The sequence below is a fragment of the Mustela nivalis genome (assembly GCF_964662115.1).
Source record: "Mustela nivalis genome assembly, chromosome: 17".
NCBI classification, from domain to species: domain Eukaryota; kingdom Metazoa; phylum Chordata; class Mammalia; order Carnivora; family Mustelidae; genus Mustela; species Mustela nivalis.
This window is the reverse complement of record NC_139036.1, coordinates 52,273,296-52,288,241: the sequence shown is the minus strand read 5'-3', so window position 1 is coordinate 52,288,241 and position 14,946 is coordinate 52,273,296. Positions and strand designations below refer to the sequence as shown.

Here is a 14,946-nt window from a genome sequence, read left to right as displayed (position 1 = left end):
TATATACATATATATACATATACATATACATATACACATACACATATATATATACACACACATACATATACACATATAGATGACATCTATAATGACATACAAGTAATGCATCTTGAAACCCTACCTTGAAAGCAACTTCATGAAGTCTTATAAATATAAGGGAATACGGCCATGGGATCCTGGCACAAAACTAACATTGTGTTTCCATGTTGAAGGCCTTCCTGTGTGGTCACCAGCTTCTATGTTATCAGCCCGCAGGAGTCGACACCTTTTTCCTTTGAGTCACTTCCTATAAGCTGCATACTTGATTACGGTAATTAAAGAAAATGTCTTCCTATGTGAAATAAGGTGAGAAAGAACAATCAAAAACAGTAAAATGGTGAGAACATTTCTTCGAGCAAAAGCCATTTCCCCTGTGAAAGAGCTCACCTATTTTGATCTCTGTGGAGGCATCTATTTTCAGGCTATTACTTCTCCCTGATGAAGAACAAAGTCATCTCAGGGAACCGAAATGCCGGGATAAGTCATAGTGACCACGGTTTTTCATCTTTGACAATCAAAAATGCATAAGATATCATGTCGTTAAGACAAACTCAGAATAGTAACTTCCAGGAAGCTACAAAGGTTCTTGAGGAAGAAGACAGTTTTCCTCCCTATTCACTGCATTATATTAGCAGCACAAAATACATATAAATCCCTCGAGGTTCCTCAATCTTTTTCTTGGTGGGACTTAACATGGTAAGTTCCTGAAGACCCTACATCCAGAAATGTATATAATTTCCAAATGGCTCTATTCTCTCAGAATCATGTTCACTCATTCAACAGACATTTTCAGCCTTTTTATGTGCAGGACAAATTTTAATTCTAGTGTGATTGGTGATTTTGAGAGTGACTTGCAAACAAAGCACACGTCGAATGCAATGGGAGAAACAAATATGATCGAGTCATGGTCTCCTACTGCAAAAAAAAACTACCCAGCCTAAGTTGCCTGGACCATCAGAGGATTTGTCATCTAGATGGGGGCAGGGGTAAGTGAGTAATAAACGTCAGTGAATACCCCAGAAAAAAAGGCTGAAAACTAGGAAAAATGAAAAAGATGGCATTTAACACCATACTGGTAAGTGGTTTGTTTTGATCATCATCCCAATCATTGATTGGAGGGAAAGAAATTCCTTTTATCCTTTGATCCTACTAGGCTTGCTTCAGTATAAACCATAAGTCAGTCTAGCTACTCTCTCTAGTGGTGTTTCATACCTGACTACCTCTTGCTTTGGGCACACAAATCAGTGATGTTACACAATAGTAGACACATGTGTGAGGAGTTCATTTGGTAGAGTTGTGTATGCAAGGTTAGTAGTAGATATATTCTCTGCTTTGTGGCCCATCAGTGACAAAAGTCCTTATGATCGAGGTGCATCGCTGGACTGTGGAGAGAGCCAATCTTTTCACTTATTACATTGACATTTTGTTCTCCTCAAAGGACTTAAACCTGAAAGTATGTCAAAAGGTAGGGATACTGAAAAGTATGTCTCATCCCCATTTCTTCATGAGAAAAGGGTCAGGGAGAATTGGTTGCATTTTGTGTCTTAGTAAAAGAGTATAAAGTCTGATTTCCTAGTGTATCTAATCACCCTTTTAATCTGGGGAGAAATCCTAGAATCCATAGAGTAAGCATGTCATTTATCATCTGACTTAGTCTATTTGGGCTTCTGTCCCCAACATACCATAGGCTGGGTGGCTTAAACAACAAATACTGATTTCTCACAGTTCCAGAGCCTGGGGAGTCCAAAATCAAGGCGCCGGCACGTTTAGTGTCTGGTGAGAACCCACTTCCTGGCTCATAAAAGGCTGTCTCCTCACATAGCGGAAGAGAAAAAAGAATTCTCCAAGGTCTTCAAAAAAACAAATAAAGGCATTAATGTCATTCATGATTAGAGCTCTACTCCCGTGACTTAATCATCTCCCAAAGGCCCTTCCTACCAATTCCACCACACCAGTGGGTTAGGACTTCAACCTATGAAAGGGGGTCGGGGGCAGCACAAACATTGAATCCATAACATCATCCAAATCTGGATACACTTTAGAATGAGCAGAGCACCATTCATCATCACATATCAGTGGCAGACTTAAATCCTGACTGTTCCAGCAACCAGGACTCTGGTCACCTAAATGATAGGTTCGAGGAGGGAATTCCACTTTCAACCACGAAGCAAAAGGAGCATCCAATACAACCAGTCTTTGTCTCTTGGAAGCTGAACTCTGGAAAGGTTACTTAGCTCAGCCAACCAGATGCTGGGACCTGCACTTGGCCCATAAGTGCACAGGAAGTACAGGTAGAAAGTCAGAAAACTTGTGGGGATTCCAAAGGCATAACAGGAAGCACAGGTAGTACAGGTAGAAAGTCAGAAAACTTGTGGGGATTCCAAAGGCATAGCAGTCAAGGTCTGGACGTAGAGCAGTACAACAGAGCAACAACCCATGTCCTAGGTGAAGCACTGGGAAGCCTTAACGAAGCTCACCTGGGGAACAATGATATCCTGAAGTCCACATCAGGACTTCTTGGACATCAGGACATCTTGGAGGGACTTTTCCTCCCTTAACGTCTGCCAGAGCCTGGTTCTCTAGCTGGAACCCAAAAGCTATTACAAATCGAATGAACCATCATCTTTCTCCTGAAGTGAGTCAGAATTGGCTTATTCATTTCTGTTTTAACCAAGAACTGACTAGAACTTGGACAATATTATTTTCTGATGACGATGACCATTTTAGTGTGAGTCCCTTAATTACTAACTAGGGATCACATGAACAACATAACAGCATTCCCTTTAAAAAAAAAAAAAATCTCTAACTACATCTTTAGATTGTTAAATACTTTCTAAAAATATCCCAAAATGTTGTAATCCAAACCCTTTCCCTTTCCAATCTCATGAAAAATCAATAGGAGCATTCATGTAAGTTCCATGAAAAAAGAGCCCGAGCTATTTTAAGAAGTCACATACTTCCCAATTGAAAGAAAATATGCCAGCCTTTTGAGGTCCTTGTCAAATTATTTACCTTCATTTTTAGATGTTGCAGCTGAAGTACTGAAATAAATATTCATTTGGGAGATTGCAGATTGTGAATATCAATTGCTTTATATATCAAGTTATCATGGAGCTTCGAAATTATAATCAATGGAGTTCATAATTGCTAGAGGCCTAGGGGAGGGGATAAATGTAAAGGATGCTAGAAATCTGAGGAACACAGATATTTGTTGGGATGAAGGTGTATAAAGCACTCATTAGATTTTTCTAACGTAGGAGAACATGAAAGGAGAGCATATGGTCCTTTTCTATAGACTGCAGATACCTTATTAACAAAGCAAAAGTCACCACCGTATACCAAGAACCAATCACCATAATGCCTCAATTGGATAGCAAGAATCAGAACTTATTTCCATTAGTTTGATTTATGGGTAAATAAATCATCAGAAATCACCCAACACTTGCAACAGCATGAAGGGAGATGGAACAGTATACGAGCAGGCTGTTTTTGAGGAGAGCAACACTACAAAACCCTGGACTTGGCTTTGGACCACCTCAGGATACATCCTGCCTATGCAGACGACAACTTAGGACCCACATCAACCTCTTGGCCTGGTGAATAGCTACTGAAGATGGGGGACCAAGTGCTGCCAACCCACAGTCCCAGATAAATTGCTCAACATTCCTTCCATGGCATATCATATCCAGCTCTAGAGAGAAAGCCCAAACTATAAGACGAGATTTCTCTGAGATCGAGGATGGAAGACAAGAATGTAAAGAGTATTTGAAACTACTTGTTGTTTCCAATCCAATCCATTACAACTACACCAATAGGACTTTTTATTTATTTATTTATTTATTTAAGTGTTAAGAATGCTGAGTTTGGTCCATGAGTGGGGGGTTAAGAAAAAGTGGAAGAAATTATTTCCTTACCTACTTATTTCTGTAGTGAACTTAACTCCACTTGAAACTATTTGGTGGTAACCATGTGATCACATACCTTTCTGGACATAAATAAGAGTCACAAAAGTTAAGTAGTTAAAGTACTTTTTATCTTTCCAGAAAGAGTATAGTATATTATAGTGGTATACTAAGAAGAATACAGGGTTAGACTAGACAGACCTGCATTCCTGTCCTTGCTCTGCCTCATATTAGCCAGGTGTGTTGGGACCCTCTTCTCTTTATGTTAATGTCTACATTTATAAAATGAAGTGTTTATTTTTCTCCAAATGACTCCTAAAGCTCTGATTTCCTTTGTTTTACTTATTGAAGTCATCAAAGATTCTTCCTATATGTTTATTTTTATTGGCATACTGCCACTAGACTCCGACCCCCCTTGAAGTAAAAAATTATGTCTATTTTCTTCCTCCCAGATATCCAGGACTTTTGCCAAGTATGCAAGAGGTACTCAGATTTTGTTAAATAAATGAATGAATTAAAGAATGGGAAAATATATATATTCTAACTAGAAATCACAGAGATGTGTTATCTCTAAAAGATGCTTATTTGATCATTTTCTCTTATTTGGGTTCTTCCAGAAGCTGACTCTGAGACATGGGTTAGACTTCAAGTCGTGTATTTGGAATGTGATCCCAGGAATACAGAAAGTACCAAAGTGAGAAGGAAAGGGGAACTAATAGAGTGTTACCAAGACAGTTATTACTTGGCCTATGGAGCTCGATCCAACTGGGAAAGTATAGAAAACAATAGGAAGAATGCACCTATGTTAGCCATCCGAGGAGCAAGGGACGTGAAATATGTGTATAATAATGTCTACCAGTCATAGGTCAAGGGAAGAATAGCCTGAGAGACCAAAGGAAAGCCCCCTTAGCTAAAGAGACCAAGGTGCTGGCAGGTGGAAGACAGACCAGCATGCACTGATATAGTAAAGGCCCAGTGGTTTATATCAACAGGGTCTCTACCATAGTCTTAAAACATTATCTCTCTTCCATGTAGTTATTTCCCCATAATACAATGTCCATTTACTTATCTTTGTCCTTCACTGGCTCATCATCTTCTTTAAGGGAAAGAACCCAGCTCCTTTAAAACTATCTCCTCATTACCTAACATAGCATATAGCTCAACTCTATTTGGAGAATGAATAATGAATCTATACTAAGGGCATAATACCACCAATTGTATAAGATTGTCCCAGAAACAATTTAGATAATGTAGATGGAAATGTAGTGAGAAGCGTAAGGTGTTATCCATGTCTAACAAGATAGGCATTATATGGAGAACACCAAATACCATCCCCAAGCTAATCACGCAAGATAAGAGACTTTCATCTTTCCTCGCCAACACAAAGTCTTTATCTGGCAGTAGGCCAACATGTCACCAAGACCTCAACATGCTGGAGAAAGATGGAGCATGGCGGTGAAGAATCAAGGGAGAGCTTCTGCCTGGTGGGGTCTTCCGGTTGAGAAACCCATGAAAAACCTGGGACCTGTGCAATTATTTATCCTGGAGGGCACAAGAGGGTGGACTGGCCCAGAGGGGAAGTGGGACTATCCCACTATCCTTCTCTTAAACTCCCACTCCTTCCTTTTTAAAATGGTGAGAATAAATTAAGGTAAAACATAATGCCAAGGGAATAGGGGCTCTGATGCTGTCTGGATCCTTAACAAGCCTATTCATGAAACCAAAGGCCAAAGAACCAGGCCAGTGTTTTTCTTGGTGATACGAAGAGTCATTCCCCAGTTTTTGGTGTTTTTCTCCACCCCCCCTTTTTTGACCACCAAGAATTGAATTCTTTCCATTTCCCACACCAGAACTGAGAAACCTCTCAATTTCCCAGCCCACTCCAAACAAGCTAGAAGCTGCCTGCAGATGGTTGGGAGCTGAGAACACTCTGGAAGACAATAAGATGTATCAGTACTAGTCTGCTTTACAAAGAGGGAATGGGTTTTAGGAAATTCAAAATGGAATTTTACATAGTTTGTGGAGAATCCATGATGACCGGCTCTTAGACCATGAGGCGGGAACACAGGAGAAATACTCAGTCATGGACACTCCTTCTCTTGAAAATGCCTTAACGCTCAGTGGCACAGAGCCAGAACCACTTTACCCTTCCTTGACCCGAAGCATTCATCAGGGCCGTCCATCTTGGTCCAACCAGCTCATTTCACTATCTGGGAATCTCAGAGAGGAACCAAACCCTCAGTCCTTCCTTTTGTTACCAGGATACCTCTCTGTTTTTCTCACACAAATTTTCCACATAGCCCTACCCAACCCACAGGATTTCATGACACCTGTGGTTAGGAAAAGGTCATGTCCCCTGACAGCTCACATCTCTGTTTCATCAAAATCCAATGGTTTCTCCTCATAAGAACCATAGACTGATACCAGTATGAGTTGTACGCACATTTCTAGGAAATCTCTCAGATCAACAGGTACCACCCCTAAAGGCAGAAACCTGGATAGATTCCACACATGATGGTTACTTGAGATCAAAGTTCCAATCTTCACTGGGTACATCACCATACATGCTATTCTTTTCTAATCTTCACAAAAACGTAGGAATTATTGTCAACTTCAGTTAATGAGGAATTCTGGGATGATGGTATTGGGGGCAGATATTTTAGCTTTAGAAAGTCATACAGTTGTCCAAGGTTACACAGTCTGTAAGTGTCTTTCTCCTAAAACATAGCACTCAATATTTTTTCTTCCATAGAATCTTTAATATAAAGAAGGTTTTAATATCTTTTTTAACCAGGGGGATGGATCCAAGAACCCTTAACCATTCTCTTCCTACCATGCTTTTATCACTCGGCTGGGTAGGCAGTCATCTGCTGATTAAAAAATAGGAAATTCTATAACCTTATCTTCTGGGTGTCTGCATGCAAGTCCTGTGATCTCATTTATAAATGTACAGGTTTTAGTAGTATGTGCAATTATTTTCCTATGGAAAATGGCACACAATGAAGTCCTGACTTGATAAAGGAGAATCGACAGAAAGTAAGGACCATTTAAAGGGATGCGACATTAATAGAATTATAAACAGAGCTACTGTTATAAAAACTTGCCTTAAAGAATCACAGGATATAAATGATGAAAACTCTATTTTTGTATCAATGGTGGTACACAGTGTGAGAATAATTCTCATTCTGTTTCCAATCCCATGTGTCTGTTTTGCAAAAGGAGAGGGTTTTTGGTTTAACTTGGTTGAGTTTTAGAATTTATGGAGTTTTTGTTTTGAGACAAGGAACTATATCCCTATTTCTCCTTTCTGTGTGATTTTTCTTATTTTCTCTAGTTCCAGGAAGACAATGCATACATTATAGAAAAGACAACTGAAACCAACAACACACCCAAGGTAAATAATGATCTCTCCTCTAGATCAGGACAACTGCACAAGACTAAACATTGGAATTAGCTAGCACATTAGGCAAAACCAAACTCAAATTCATGTTTATCTTATTCCACAACCCTTAAAAAAAAAAAAAGATTTTATTTATTTATTTGAGAGAGAGAGAGACATAGATAGCAAGACAGAATGAGCAGGGAGCAGAGGGAGGAGACTTCCACTGGGCAGGGAGCCCGAGGCGGGGCTCAATCCCAGGACCCTGGGATCATGACCTGAACCGAAGGCAGAGGCTTCACCAATTGAGCCATCCAAGTGTCCCTTCTTCCACAAGTCTTATTTAAGGTTCATTTTTGTAGTGAGTAGAAATTTAAAAAATGGCTATGTTGAACACATGGCTTCTCCCTGACAGATTTCTTATCTCAGCAGGTAAAGATATCATGAGAGAGAAGCCACATGGTGAGAGATCACCATGACTGTTCATTGTGGCTTAGCCACCTAGGACAAAACAAGATACTTAGCTCTGAAAATGAAGTGGTCTGCACTATACTGAGACCTGCCAGCCCTTTTCCATTACACAAAGAATGCGACAGATGAGCTGCTGGGTAATTCCACCTCCTTTGTAATTCTATGTCTAACATTTGGGCATCCCTCAACCCCTTCCCCCAATATTCTAAGATCTTAGGCTTGGAGCTTCATTGTGAAATCAGATTCACTGTAGTGCAGGGTATACCCTCTTGGGGTACAACTGAAGATAACACAGGAGACCCCCAGTTTTAAATTCCTATCTTTTTAAAAATATTTTATTTTTATTTATTCTAGGGAGAGAGAGCAAGAGAGCATGAGCAAGAGGGAGGGGCAGAAGGAGAGGGAGAAGCAGAGTCCCCACTGAGCACAGAGCCCCAATAGGGCGCCATCTTAGGACACTGAGGTCATGACCATGACCCCCACAAAGGGCAGCTCAACCTACTGAGTCACCTAGGCACCCCTAAATTGCTATGTTATGTGGCACCTCAAGGTTTCTTTATAAATGTATAAGCTGTACTTTATGAGATGTAAAGTTAAAAAAGAGAAACTTTTCTCTCACATAATAGAATCTCATTCAAACAAGAAAGAGGGCCTCAAACATTTTCTGCAGCTATATGGCTATCTGCTTACAAACTGAAAATATGATTGAAAGACCCCACACTAGAAAAGGGCGTGTTGAGGGCTAAGGATTGGCTCAAGGCAATGAAATGGCAGACAAAGCTGGAGATCCCTGAGTGCTTTTAAAATGTGTTCAATTTGGGGTCAAGTGGATGCTGAGGACCTGGCTTTCAGAGAAGTGGTTATTTCTGCCAAGAATTCCATTTCTTGTCTGGCTTTCTACTATCTTTCTCAGGAACATTTATGGCAGGCTGATTACATTCTGATTCCAAAGTGTTTAGACTTTTAAGTGCAGCTCAGACTTTTCTGCCACTCTCAGGTGAGGAAAGCATAACACCATTTCTATTGGGTAAATTCACCACCCTGATGATCATATCTTTTATATAGTATGATCCCAAAGAGATATGCCAAAGGCTTGTCTTTCAAAATCAGGATTAAAAAAAAGGAGGAAATTTGAAAATGACCCATAAGGATCTATTTTTTTTAGACATGAACCAACTTGGACCTTAATAAAATGGATCAATCCAGATTGCTCCCTGAACCTTTCTATTGAACAAGTTTTCAAAGCCAGCCCATCCTAGTTCTTTATTCTACCCATGGAGAAATTGGTACCACGTAGGTAAACCTCCTTGCTCAAGGTCAAAGAGGAAATCTAAACTACGGACTAATCTACCTTTTATTACACAGTTCCCATCCGAAGTCAAACATGACATGCGATAAGACTCAAGGGGAAGAGTGAACACTCATGCATTCCTATGGCTCAGGCGTACAATTTTCCTCCCTTTGGCCAGTCAGTAGAATTTGTCAACATAAAATCAGCTCTTGTTAGCTTCCTCCTCATCCCTCACTTCCCTAATTCAGAGGAAGGAAACTGATTAGTGGTTTCTCAACTCCAAATTGGAAGTAGACATCCAGTAAATAAATGAAGAAACTTTGCAAAACAGAATCAAGATTATCTCGAGCCCTCTAGCATGAATACTTTTAGGTAACTTCCTAAACTCCTTTTGAAGACTCCTAGAGTAGAATTTGAGGCTAGAGAAAAGTGTTTGATGAGAAAATATTATTGTAGAAGGTGTTATTAAGAAGACAAATCATGGGGCGCCTGGATGGCTCAGTGGGTTAAAGCCTCTGCCTTTGGCTCAGATCATGATCTCAGGGTCCTGGGATTGAGCCCCGCATAGGGCTCTCTGCTCAGCAGGGAGCCTGCTTCCCCCCTCCTCTCTGCCTTCCTCTGCCTACGTGTGATCTCTGTCTCTTCAATAAATAAACAAAATCTTAAAAAAAAAAAAAAAAGATAAATCATCAGAAAGGTGTGCCAGAAAGAATCAGATGGAAGAAATGGCGGGTCACAGACATTTGGAGAAAAAGGTTATTTGTTATCTACAATAACCACGGGATCAGCATGCAGCGGTTTCAAACCAGCCCGTGGCTAATTTTTCTAGGCCAATCATCATTAAATTGTAAACCACTTAATAATAAAACTTGATGGACAAAACTGATGTGAGGAAATTAATCCAAAGCTTTATTAAAGTCAAAATAGATCACATTTATCTCACATCCTTCGGCAACTGGGTCTGTCAGTCAGTCACAGAAGATTACTATCATGCAGTTCCCGAAATTTAGAACTGGCAGAAACTCAGAGATTAGCCTGGATGCTTTGAACTTAACGCAGTGCAAAGAGACAAGGAAAATGCCGTATCCGTCAATGGAGCTGCTGTTGAGCAGGGCTTGGGAATGACTGCAACTAAGTAAGTTAGGGAACAAGGCAACTTTATAAAAGAGAATTAATTATGCTATGATTCATAGTCACTGGCTGTGCTATAAATACTTTTATGGAAGTGTTTTTCTTTTCCTTTTTCCTTCCCCCTTTTCCAAAAAGGCTGCGTGGATAAGCAGGGCTTCCAGGACTCACATAATTGCACCTAAAAATCATAGAATGTTACAGCTGGAGGAATCGTTAAGAGTTTGCTGAAGCTCCTTCAAGAGCATTTTACAGGTGAGGCAACTGGAGTCCCAGAGAGATGAAGACACTTTCTGGAGGTCACAGGGTCAATGCCTGGCCTGCTCGGCACTGGACTCCTGGTCTCTGGACCCCAATGATCCTAGAACATTCCACCACACCTTGTCATTTTCCAGTGTGGGCAAGGGAAGCGCCCTGGACAGGACACTGCTTCCTACAGTTAGACCTCCGCCCCAGGCTGTATATAGCCAGCAGACCTGAAGAATTTCTCTTCCCAGAGCTCACTGGTATTTCTGATCATTACTTTAATGAGAAGGTATTTTTAGCTCTTATCCTCCCTGGAGCATTCTGCCAGCTCATTTTCAGAGCTGTTCGGATCAAGCTTAGAGGCGAGAATAACTTACGTTATTTTTTTTTAATTAAAAAAAATTCAATTCAATAATCTTTTAGCAAATGCCTTTAATGCATAAGGCATTGAACTAAGTGCTTTGTGGATAGAGACATGAATAAAACGGATCTCTATTTCTAAGTAAGTTACAAGCTATGGTAGAATAAAGAGCCATGGGCTTCATCAAGGAAGGTGATGTTAAGGACATGCTAGAAACAAGAAGAGGGGCGCCCAGGTGGTCTCCATCGGTTAAGCATCCAACTCTTGGTTTTGGCTCACGTCATGATCTCAGGGTTATGAGATGAAGCCAGGCTCAGCACTCAACATGGAGTTTGTTTGTCTCTCTCCCTCTGCTCCTCCTCTTCCTCCTCCTCTCTCTCTCTCTCTTTCATAAATTAATAAAGTCTTAAAAAAAAGAAATAAAAGAAAAGAAACAAGGAGAAGAAAAAGGCACTAGCATCAGACCTCATAAGAGACTTGATAGGTTCCAGATACTGCTTATTAGTAAGTCTCACTTGCTAGTTATGGGACAATGAAAAAGTTACTTAAATGCATTGTGTCTCGATGTTTCCTTCTGTAAAATGGAGTAACCAGTCCCTACTCTCCAGGGTTGTTGTGAAGATTAAGTGAGATAATGCATGGAAAGCACTTGCCCAGGATCCATGATAACATGAAACAATTAGTTATTTTGCCATTATTATTGGCATACAATGAGAATGAAAATTTTCTCATCCATAGTCACCTTGATGCCCTGCCCTAAAGGGCTACCCTGTGCTTGTGAATTTAGGAGCCCAGGATGAGAAAAGATGCTCTCAACTGTCCCCATCAAGAGTTGCCAAGGAGACTGATAAATGTGGTGTCCCAGTGGGATCCTGGCACAGAAAAAGAACATTAGGAGAAAGTAAAGACATCTGAATAAAGTATAGACTTTAGTTAATAAAAAAGGATCAGTATTGTTTCATTAATTGTGACAAATGTACCATGTTAATAGAAGATGGTAATGATAGGAGGGGGTATGTGGTACAGAGGAGCCATCTGTATTATATCCATAATTTTCCTGTAGATCTACAATTATTCTAAAATTAGAAGTTTATTTTTAAAAAGGATGTAACATTTGAAAGAAAAAAAAAATAGTTCCTGGACAGACTTCTATTATCTATTCATTAATTTGCTGGTCTGGTATACACTTACCAAAGGAAACACTCCAGAGTACTGTTTAACCATTTTTTTTTTTTTAATGAGGAGCATTTTAACATGAAGAAAAACACATAAAAAATATTATGAAACATACCTCATTGTAGCAAACTGAGTACTCCCTTTATCCTTTTTTCAGAAGATTCTTTTATTTAACTGTTCTTAATTACATCCAGTTGTGCTGGCCCTATCAAGTTGCTTTTAATAGCACTTCTAGTAAACAGAGCTGCGGAGAAAAATCTTGTTGGTACAGGTCTTGATGGGAAGGGTGTTGGTCACAGGTATGGGCCGCTTGTGGCATGGGGCATAAACATTCATGGGGTCAGGGATGGGGTACATGGGGTAAAACGGAAGCAGGAAAAACATCATAGCTCTATTAGATGAGAGGTTTTCAGTGGGGCTTGGAGGGGTGGGCAATGGCCCATCCCCTAGAGAAATTTGGTAACCTCTGAAGACATTTTCGGTTGTCACAACCTGGGGAGGAGAGGGGGTGATGGCAGTTGGGGGAGGGCTACTGGAATCTGGTGCATAGAGAGGCTAGGGATATTCCCCTAGTGCACAAAGCAGCCCCTCTTCCAACAAAGAATTCCTATCTCACCGCAAATGGGTATAGTGCCAAGCTTTTAAGAGTCCACATGAGGGGGCACCTGGGTGGCTCAGTGGGTTGAGCCTCTGCCTTCGGCTCAGGTCATGATCCCAGGGTCCTGGGATCGAGCCCCGCATCGGGCTCTCTGCTCTGCAGGGAGCCTGCTTCCTCCTCTCTCTCTGCCTGCCTCTCTGCCTACTTGTGATCTCTGTCAGATACATAAAGAAAAAATCTTTAAAAAAAAAAAAAAGAGTTCACATGAGATAGAAGAGGGAAAACAAGGCATTTGCCTCCATTCCCTATCTCCCAAGAAAACAAATCATTATTTGAATTTGTAACCCCTTTTACATTGTTTGGAGTTCTACTAAGGGCTAGCTATGAACCCGCTGCCATTACTGACCCACAGTTAGGGAACAAGCTTGAAGATTCCCCTTGGCCTGGACTTTAGGTTCTCTTGGCTCCTCTTCTGCTGGGACTCTGCTTCGGTAACCAGCTGCTGTCTGCCAGCAGTGTAGCTCCCACAGCCTCCAGGTTCAGCTGCAATGAGTATCTCTCACTGTATGCCCTGGGGCCTCTCCGACACCCACACAGCGGAGTGATTACAAGAACCTTCCGGCACTTGTGCATCCTGGAAGCTCCAAAGCATGACTGTTCCATAGATCAACACTTGAACCTCAGAGGAGGGAAGCTAGTAAACAAAAGTGCTCTTCTTCTTTCTTTCAAATGAGTAATTCAAAAATGCAGTTCTTCAGAGGAACCCCATGGGGACAGGCAACCAGGCTCCCAGCTCTGGGGAGAGTAGCTTGACAGCTCCTCCTCCCTGGATTTCCTGACATCCTTGTTTTACTCTCTCCAGTCCTCCAACCCTCCTGTTTGAGATTTCTTCCCCAAATAATCTACCAGCACACAGCCCCGGCCTCAGGCTTTTCTTTCTGGGGAACCTACATGAACAACTAACACTTTAAAATTTTTGTCATATTTTCCTCTTGAGTAGATGTGAATTATTCTGGGTTCCCCAGAGTCCCTCAGCTCTAATTTCAAGTAATTATTATCATAATAAATAGTAACAATTATAAAAGTAACGATCGACGGTAGTCTTTCTTACGGCAAAGAGACTGAACCTTGTAGAAATACCTTCAAGGAAGCCAGGATTTGATCCCAGTCTGCCTGAGCTCCAGGCTCCCACCACCCACAAGGGCCAGCACTTTTCTTAGAAGTGTCCAGGTACAATGTTTGAGAATGACCATATTTTATTCAGCAAACCCACCTGATCATGGTCTCCTAACCCATGGAACTTGCCATGGACGGAATACAGAATACGTTTTATAGAGCAAGTGATTTAAGATCCTGTTGAAACTGCAGGTCTGACTCACTCCCCTATCATTAACTACTGATTCTGAGTAGATTGTCTATACCCGCTGGAGGGCACCGACGCGGGTGCAAGCAAGAAGACAATATGGGTAAAACGGGTAAAACTGTGTGTGCATGTCTAATGTGTGTGTATGTCTGTCTATGAGAGAGGGAGAGAGAAAAGAAGGAATGAGAAAGGGAGAGAGAGAGAAAGAGGGATTTTGAACCTCTGGCCCTAAAGCCAAAAGCCAAATGACATTTGGGTTTTGTAGCTCGTTGTTTTATATTTTCAAAGCTGCCACACTCCCTTTGTGTGGACACTGCAGAGCTTCTTCCAGCTGCTGATTCCAGGCCAGCTGCCCAGTGAGTGTGACTGTACAGAAAAGGAAATAGCTTTGCCTTTACAAAATTAGGAGATGTCAGTGCCCTCGCTTTACCTCCTTCCATACTCTGATGGTGGATATTGGTGGCTGTCTGCAAATAATGATGCTGCTGGAATTTTGTTTGCCTCTTTTTTGTTTGTTTGTTTGTTTTTCCCTGAAAGGACCATAGTATAAGGCTACCAGGGCACTCGTCTTTGAATCAGAAAAGCCAAACTTTAAGTTCTCTCAGTTTCTTACTGTAGGCGTAAGGAATAGTCATGGTGGTGATAGTCATGGCAGTGCTAATGACCACAAACCATTATGGACTATATATTCTGTGTTAGGCATTCTGTGAAATGCATTAAATGCTACATGTTACCTCCCCGAAATTCCTTCAATAACACTATGGGGTAAATGGTATTATTATCACCATTTATAAGAGGATTTGTCAGATGAAATCAAGGGTAGAGCTGTTAACTCATCCAAAGTTGCCCAGCCAATGGGTGGGAGATGCAAGACCCCCAATCAGTCTCCATGTTCCCAATCATTTCTTACTCGCCGCCCTACAGAAAAGGGAGCTGCAGTTTTCTTGTCCATGAAATGGAGCTATTTTTACTTTACTGTGGTTTGGTAG

General features: G+C 41.0%; 1 long non-coding RNA gene across 2 annotated transcripts; it reads left to right on the top strand.

Moving 5' to 3' along the window:
• Positions 1 to 882: 882 nt before the first annotated feature.
• LOC309852184 lies at positions 883 to 12,076 on the top strand. 2 transcript variants are annotated; one of them, XR_014305129.1, is made up of 4 exons: positions 883 to 1,117; positions 7,279 to 7,338; positions 10,352 to 10,468; positions 11,583 to 12,076. It is a non-coding gene; the product is annotated as an uncharacterized lncRNA (long non-coding RNA). The 2 variants fall into 2 exon arrangements; XR_014305130.1 differs by lacking the exon at positions 11,583 to 12,076 and having other exon boundaries at positions 10,352 to 10,820.
• The last annotated feature ends 2,870 nt before the right edge of the window (positions 12,077 to 14,946 follow it).